Here is an 8,005-nt window from a genome sequence, read left to right as displayed (position 1 = left end):
TGCACACCTTCAACTTGATGAATGCTTATACTTCTATCATATCCAGTTGAACAAATTCATATGAAATTACTTTAGGATAAAGATGGCGATACATCATTCTTCACGTATTTTAAATTTTCATTAAAATAGACATCTTTGTTTAAAAAAATTAAACTGCGTTTTCCATGCTTCTATTAATGTTACACAGCTTGTGGAAATCAATTTCTTCGAAACTGCTTTTAGAATAAGCCTGTTTTGACATATGTGTTACCAAAATCTTATATTAATATAAATCCCGAGTTTGACATTACTAAACTTGACAAATACCTAAGACATGGAGTAAAAATAGAAATTTCTGGTTCGAAAACATGATGTAGACACCACTTCCAGCCTTGTTTCTTTACTTTCTTAAAGCACCTAGTTTTAGGCTGGAAAATACAATATTTGCATTTGGATTCATCGTTTTTCTTATTTTCATTATTTATTTATTTTTTAATAATTTTATGTTAATTATCGCTCTCAGATCGGAATGTCTATAAAGATAATTCATATTCTGAGGCATATTAGAACCGACTTCTTTTCTTGCCGAAAACTTTTATTTCGGTTACGCGTGGATAAAAGAACAGGACAAACTCTACGAACAGAAACCAAAGACTGCCTGAAGGGGTCACCTGTTCTTACCACTCGTACAACTGTACACTAATGTGTTGTCTACCAGCCAATCATTAGAAACTAAAATGTCACATAAAGGACACTTAGCGTTGCAATTTGTACTGTTGTGACATCAGTAAAAAATGTGCTCATGCAATGAATCACTGAAATGATTATGTACTCTGAAGGCTATAACACCTTGAGACATATAAATTTGAAAAACAATAAATAAAAAACAATTTGCTATTGTTAATTTTTGTTTTATTTCGTTTTGAAGAAGAACACTTTCAGAGGCGTTGTCAGGTGGTTAATACTCTCGAATCGTAATGTGAGGTTTCGTGTTCAAACATGCTCGCTCTTTCGATAGTAGGGCTGTTATAATGTGATAGGTTAATCCCACTATTCATTGGTAAAAGAGTAGCCCAAGAGTTGGCGGTGGTTGGTAAAGACTAGTTGCCTTTCATCTAGTCTTTCACTGCTAAATTAATGTCGGCTAGCGCAGGTATCCGTATGTGGCTTTGCGCGAAATTCAAAACAAACAAACAATTCTAAACAATGAGATCAGGAGACCTTCAGTGAGAATAAGCAAGAAGAATGGAGAAAAGCTCCTGAACATACAGGAAAAAAAAAAACTTTTAACCTTCCTTCTGAGTGAGATATCTACACTTATGTGGGCGAAAGAGCACTAAGAAATACTCATATAAGTTAGAGAAACTGTTAAACGCGAGGAAGCCTAAGACTTCACCTGGACGACGAAAGTGCGGGTCGCCTAACCTGGAGCGATGGCGACAACCGCTTAGAACAAAAAGAACATGACGTCTAAAAACCAAGACGCACGCCCTTCCAGTGGCCTGAAAAACAAGCTAAGTAAATCTAGTTCATTAGGTGGCCAGAAATCAGATGTAATTTCAAATGCAGTTAATAATACCCCATTCATGGTCATATGTAATGTGGCCAAAACACAATTATCATCTTTTGATGATGATAAAGATATTAATATAAGGAGAAAACGAAAAACAAGAAGAAAAATAGTCACCGTTACGACAGAAAGTGTTCGTACACCTGCGTCCCGAGTAGTCTTTTCCTCATAACTTAAAAAGTATTACGATTAGGCTAATAGATGTATGGTGTATTATAAACATTATACTAACACACATTTACATAAATTTGTATGTAAATTAAACGACAAATAAATTGTTTATAAAGAAATAACCAAAAATAGGAGGAGCAGAAAGTGTTCGTACAGTTCAGAACGTGTCAAAAACTGATGTTCCCGTAAAAAATTTTGTTTTTTTTTTGGCGAGTAAACTACATTATACCATTCCAGAACTAGACACTGGGTTCATAATTATTGGAATTTAGCCAGCAAAAAATTTACTTCCGGCAATTTAGCGCCATCTCCGTCATTATCTGCTTGGTCATCATGACGAACAGGAAACAACTGTCCAATGATTTAAAAAAACCGAATTATTGTAAAATACAAGTCTCGTGTGTCTCTTTCCGGTATTGCTACACAAATTAATGTGCCGAAATTTACTGTTCAAAGCATAATTGCCAAGTTTAAGCTTATAGAATCAACCGCTAACCTTCCTCGTTCCAGACGCCCCACCAAAATTCGAGAGAGAACCAAGTGGAAGGTTTTCAGAAGGTTAGTAGGAATTCTCGTTTAACACGTAATGACATACAGAAACTGGTAAGTGAAACTGGAGTGAAGTAAGCACCTTTACAGTTACGAACATGTTACGTTCTTCTGGGTTCAAAGCATGCCTGCCCCCCAGTGGCTTAGCGGTACGTCTGCGGATTTACAACGCTAAAAACCGGGTTTCGATACTCGTGGTGGGGAGAGCACAGATAGCCCAGTGTGTAGCTCTGTGCTTATTTTAAAACAGCAACAACAACATCAAAGCATGCCGTCCTCGTAGAACTCCATATTTAAAGCCTGTTCATTTAGAAACACGATTGAGGTATGCAAGAAAACATGTAGTTAAACCCTTTACCTATTGGAAGAATATTCTTTGGTCAGACGAGACTAAAATCGAGCTTTTCGGCCACAGCGATGTTCGCTATATTTTCCGTAAGAAGGGGGAACGAAATCTTCCAAAGAACACCGTCCATACAGTTAAATACGGAAGTGGCTCGATCATGCTATGGGGTTCCTTCAGCTCTTCTGGTGTAGGGAGCCTTCACCACGTCAACGGAATCATGAAAATAGAAGAGTACGTTGATATATTAGGCACTTATATCGAGAATGATGGTTGTAACTTGCGGCATGGGCGTCGTTGGATCTTCCAGCACGACAATGACCCTAGACACACATCGAAATATGTGCAAACCTGGTTGCAGAGGAACCATATAAGCGTTCTGGGTGGCCATCACAGTCACACGATCTCAACCCAATTGAAAACGTTTGGCATGAGTCGAAGACCAGGGTTTATCAGCGTCATCGGAAAAACTTGGAAGAGTTGGAGGCCTTCTGTAAAGAAGAATGGAAAAAAAATACCAGTACTGTCAAACAATCATGGAGGACTATGAGGAGAGATTGCGCCAAGTAATGTTACTCAACTGACCATTAAAGTGGACGCACGAACACTTTCTGCTTCTCCTATGTTTGGTTATTTGTTTATAAACAGTTTATTTGTCGTTCAATTTACATAAATATGTATGTAAAAGTGTGTTAGAAGAATATTTATAATATACTCTACTTTCATTATCCTAATCTTGATACTTTTAAGTTTTGACGAACAAAACTACTCACGACGCAGGGTTCGAACACTTTCTGTCGTAACTGTGGTACCAAAATTTTCAAGTAGAGCAATTGAAAACACCAGCAATTGTAGTTATACAATGCTAAAATTGCCAAAGATATGGTCACGTATCAGAGGCACGTTTAACAACACCGATGTGACGTGGACATGGCGGTAAGCGCCATATATTTGTCTGTAAAAAATAGTAAGAAAAACCTAATTGTTGCAACTGCATAAAACACACACAGCAAACTACAAAGTTTGCGACAAGTACCAAAAAATAAAGCAACATATCTATGAAATAAAACAACAAGACCAATTCAAACGATATAACTAACACAACTTCATAAGAAACACACGTTGCTACAACAACAGATACAGTGACAAATGCAGAAAAGCTGAAGGAAAACATCACACAACAAAAATCACCCCCAAGAGAAGAACAAAACCAAACCAAAATAGTGAACAATACACAAGAACTTAACAAACACACAGACACAACAAACCCCCAAGAACACCTACACCTACGCATACTACGCAAGCTATAAATACAAAAGATATCTTAGACATCTGCCTCACACTCTTTAATATTAGACAAAAGTTATTAAATTTTAATGTGGAAAAAGATGTTGACAGTGATCTTCTACCAATATGGTGTACCTTCGATCTCGATCTCCATAAAGATATAACCTTTAAACAAGACCAATTAATTGCAATTAAGCTAATTGACAAAAATATCAGAAAGAATTAGACAACATATTACCAGAAAATGTTGAGCATACAGCCAACAACAAAGTAAAAGTTGATAGTTATAGTCAAATAATCACACAGTACCTACCAAAACCAGCATCGGATACTCTACCATACGAACAACATAAAACTATAAATAACGCATGGAAATCAAACAAACAACTAATAACACAGAAAAGAAAAGACAATTAAGAAGACAGTTCATGGCAACAAGAGACAAAGAAATAAAAATACAAATAAGCAGTATGAGAAATAAAATGAGACCAGAAATTATATTGTTAAACGAAGAAAAGTCGGATAACATTTGCTTCCAACTAAACGAAAAAAAAAAATCGATCCTAGAAAGTTTCGGTCGCACCTATAAAGACTCACCAAAAAAGCCACAACAAGAAAATACCCAACACTAGAATAAAATAACACATTAGCGCACACAAACAAAGAAAAAGCAGAAGCCTCCAGACAACAACTACAAAACACTTTCAAAACAAAACGACCCAGACGTGAACACAGATTTTTACAATAGAGTAAACAGTCATGTAACAAATAACGCAGAATTATCCAAACCATATTTCCCAATCAATATTAACAACGATAACACCACAACATAAATGACTATAATAATCTACTGCTTCTTAAAAATTTACATTAACATAACTCAAACAAGCAATTAAGAATTCAAGAAACAAATCACCAGAAAAGGACGGCATACAAGAAATTCTCTTCAAGAAAGGCACTTCGAAATTATTTGATCATCTATTAGAAATTTTTCATTTATCGTTCTACCCTTGCTACATCTCAGTTTCTTGGAAGCAAGCTAATACATTAATGTTCCATAAAGAAGGTATGCTAGCCAATAAACCAAACAGTTATCGACCAATCAGCCTGACCAGCTGTGTATGAAAAATTCTTGAACGAATAATCAGTAACAGACTCTCCACATTTTTGGAAATAACGTCAAAATTACTCGAGAGACAAAACGGATTCAGAAAACTTAGACAAAAGGCATATCACTTAGTAAGGTTAACTGAAACAATAATAATCAGATTTAACAACAAAAGTATTAGGCGAAGAACAAACTATCCTAGGAGCCTAACTGGTAAAAACAATGGAGTAACAGCTGAAACCATCCTCAAAATATACAAAACGTATATAACTGTAATAGACTATGCAGCTCCAGCGTGGATTAACGTTAGCAAAGAACAATTCTAAACCAAACAAGAGTCATTATAAAATATACTACTTTCGACAGCATGTAGAGTGCCCAAAAACCACTTCTTCAAAGTTTATGCATAAATATTCAAACCCACAAACAATAGTAGATAGACCCCTACATACTACAATAAAATATTTCGATAAAATGTGGAGAAAAATGAACTATTATGCGAACTCGATAGGTATTGCATATAGATAGTCCTGAACACCTCTCCGCGATTAATATACAAATTATATACCTGAACAGAGGAGGAAACAGAACAATACCTTACCGTTGAAAATGTTGTCGAAGAGATGTTCTTAATCTTATATTTTTTACGTGTGATTGTTTTAACAATGCTATATTAATATTTTGAACGATAAGTTGATATTAAACATACTGTATAGTTTCTTAACGAAATTATACGTTTTCAAATAAAGCAACGAGCCATCATAGCTCAGAGGTAGAACACGGGTTACGTAAACCAGGGATCGTGAGTTCGAACCTCACTGGTGGCTTGCACACCTTCAACTTGATGAATGCTTATACTTTTATCATATCCAGTTGAACAAATTCATATGAAATTACTTTAGGATAAAGATGGCGATACATCATTCTTCACGTATTTTAAATTTTCATTAAAATAGACATCTTTGTTTAAAAAATTAAACTGCGTTTTCCATGCTTTTATTAATGTTACACAGCTTGTGGAAATCAATATTTTCGAAACTGCTTTTAGAATAAGCCTGTTTTTGACATATGTGTAACCAAAATCTTATATTAATATATATCCCGAGTTTGAGTTTACTAAACTTGACAAATACCTAAGACATGGAGTAAAATAGAAATTTCTGGTTCGAAAACATGATGTAGACACCACTTCCAGCCTTGTTTCTTTACTTTCTTAGAGCGATAATAACATAAAATTATTAAAATACAATAAATAATGAATTTAAGAAAAACGGTTTCTTAATTTCAAATATATGTATTTTCCAATAATTTTATGTTAATTATCGCTCTCAGATCGGAATGTCTATAAAGATAATTCATATTCTGAGGCATATTAGAACCGACTTCTTTTCTTGCCGAAAACTTTTATTCCGGTTACGCGTGGATAAAAGAACAGGACAAACTCTACGAACAGAGACCAAAGACTACCTGAAGGGGTCACCTGTTTTTACTACTCGTACAAGTGTACACTAATGTGTTGTCTACCAGCCAATCATTAGAAACAAAAATGTCACATAAAGGACACTTAGCGTTGCAATTTGTACTGTTGTGACATCAGTAAAATGTGCTCATGCAATGAATCACTGAAATGATTATGTACTCTGAAGGCTATAACACCTTGAGACATATAAATTTGAAAAGCAATAAATAAAAAACAATTTGCTACTGTTAATTTTTGTTTTATTTCGTTTTGAAGAAGAACACTTTCAGAGGCGTGGTCAGGTGGTTAATACTCTCGAATCGTAATGTGAGGTTTCGTGTTCAAACATGCTCGCTCTTTCGATAGTAGGGCTGTTATAATGTGATATGTTAATCCCACTATTCATTGGTAAAAGAGTAGCCCAAGAGTTGGCGGTGGTTGGTAAAGACTAGTTGCCTTTCATCTAGTCTTTCACTGCTAAATTAATGTCGGCTAGCGCAGGTATCCGTATGTGGCTTTGCGCGAAATTCAAAACAAACAAACGATTCTAAACAATGAGATCAGGAGACCTTCAGTGAGAATAAGCATGAAGAATGGAGAAAAGTTCCTGAACATATAGGAAAAAAAACCTTTTAACCTTCCTTCTGAGTGAGATATCTACACTTATGTGAGCGAAAGAGCACTAAGAAATACTCATATAAGTTAGAGAAACTGTTAAACGCGACGAAGCCTAAGACTTCACCTGGACGACGAAAGTGCAGGTCGCCTAACCTGGAGCGATGGCGACAACCGCTTAGAACAAAAAGAACATGACGTCTAAAAACCAAGACGCACGCCATTCTAGTGGCCTGAAAAACAAGCTAAGTAAATCTAGTTCATTAGGTGGCCAGAAATCAGATGTAATTTCAAATGCAGTTAATAATACCCCATTCATGGTCATATGTAATGTGGCCAAAACACAATTATCATCTTTTGATGATGATAAAGATATTACTATAAGGAGAAAACGAAAAACAAGAAGAAAAATAGTCACCGTTACGACAGAAAGTGTTCGTACACCTGCATCCCGAGTAGTCTTTTGCTCATAACTTAAAAAGTATTACGATTAGGCTAATAGATGTATCGTGTATTATAAACATTACACTAACACACATTTACAAAAACTTGTATGTAAATTAAACGACAAATAAATTGTTTATAAAGAAATAACCAAAAATAGGAGGAGCAGAAAGTGTTCGTACAGTTTAGAACGTGTCAAAAAAACTGATGTTCCCGTAAAAATTTTGTTTTTTTTTGGCGAGTAAACTACATTATACCATTCCAGAACTAGACACTGGGTTCATAATTATTGGAATTTAGCCAGCAAAAAATTTACTTCCGGCAATTTAGCGCCATCTCCGTCATTATCTGCTTGGTCATCATGACGAACAGGAAACAACTGTCCAATGATTTAAAAGAACCGAATTATTGTAAAATACAAGTCTCGTGTGTCTCTTTCCGGTATTGCTACACAAATTAATGTGCCGAAATTTACTGTTC

The sequence above is a fragment of the Tachypleus tridentatus genome, chromosome 1, assembly GCF_004210375.1.
Source record: "Tachypleus tridentatus isolate NWPU-2018 chromosome 1, ASM421037v1, whole genome shotgun sequence".
Lineage (NCBI taxonomy): Eukaryota > Metazoa > Arthropoda > Merostomata > Xiphosura > Limulidae > Tachypleus > Tachypleus tridentatus.
The sequence above is the reverse complement of the archived record's forward strand: the minus strand, read 5'-3'. Positions refer to the sequence as shown.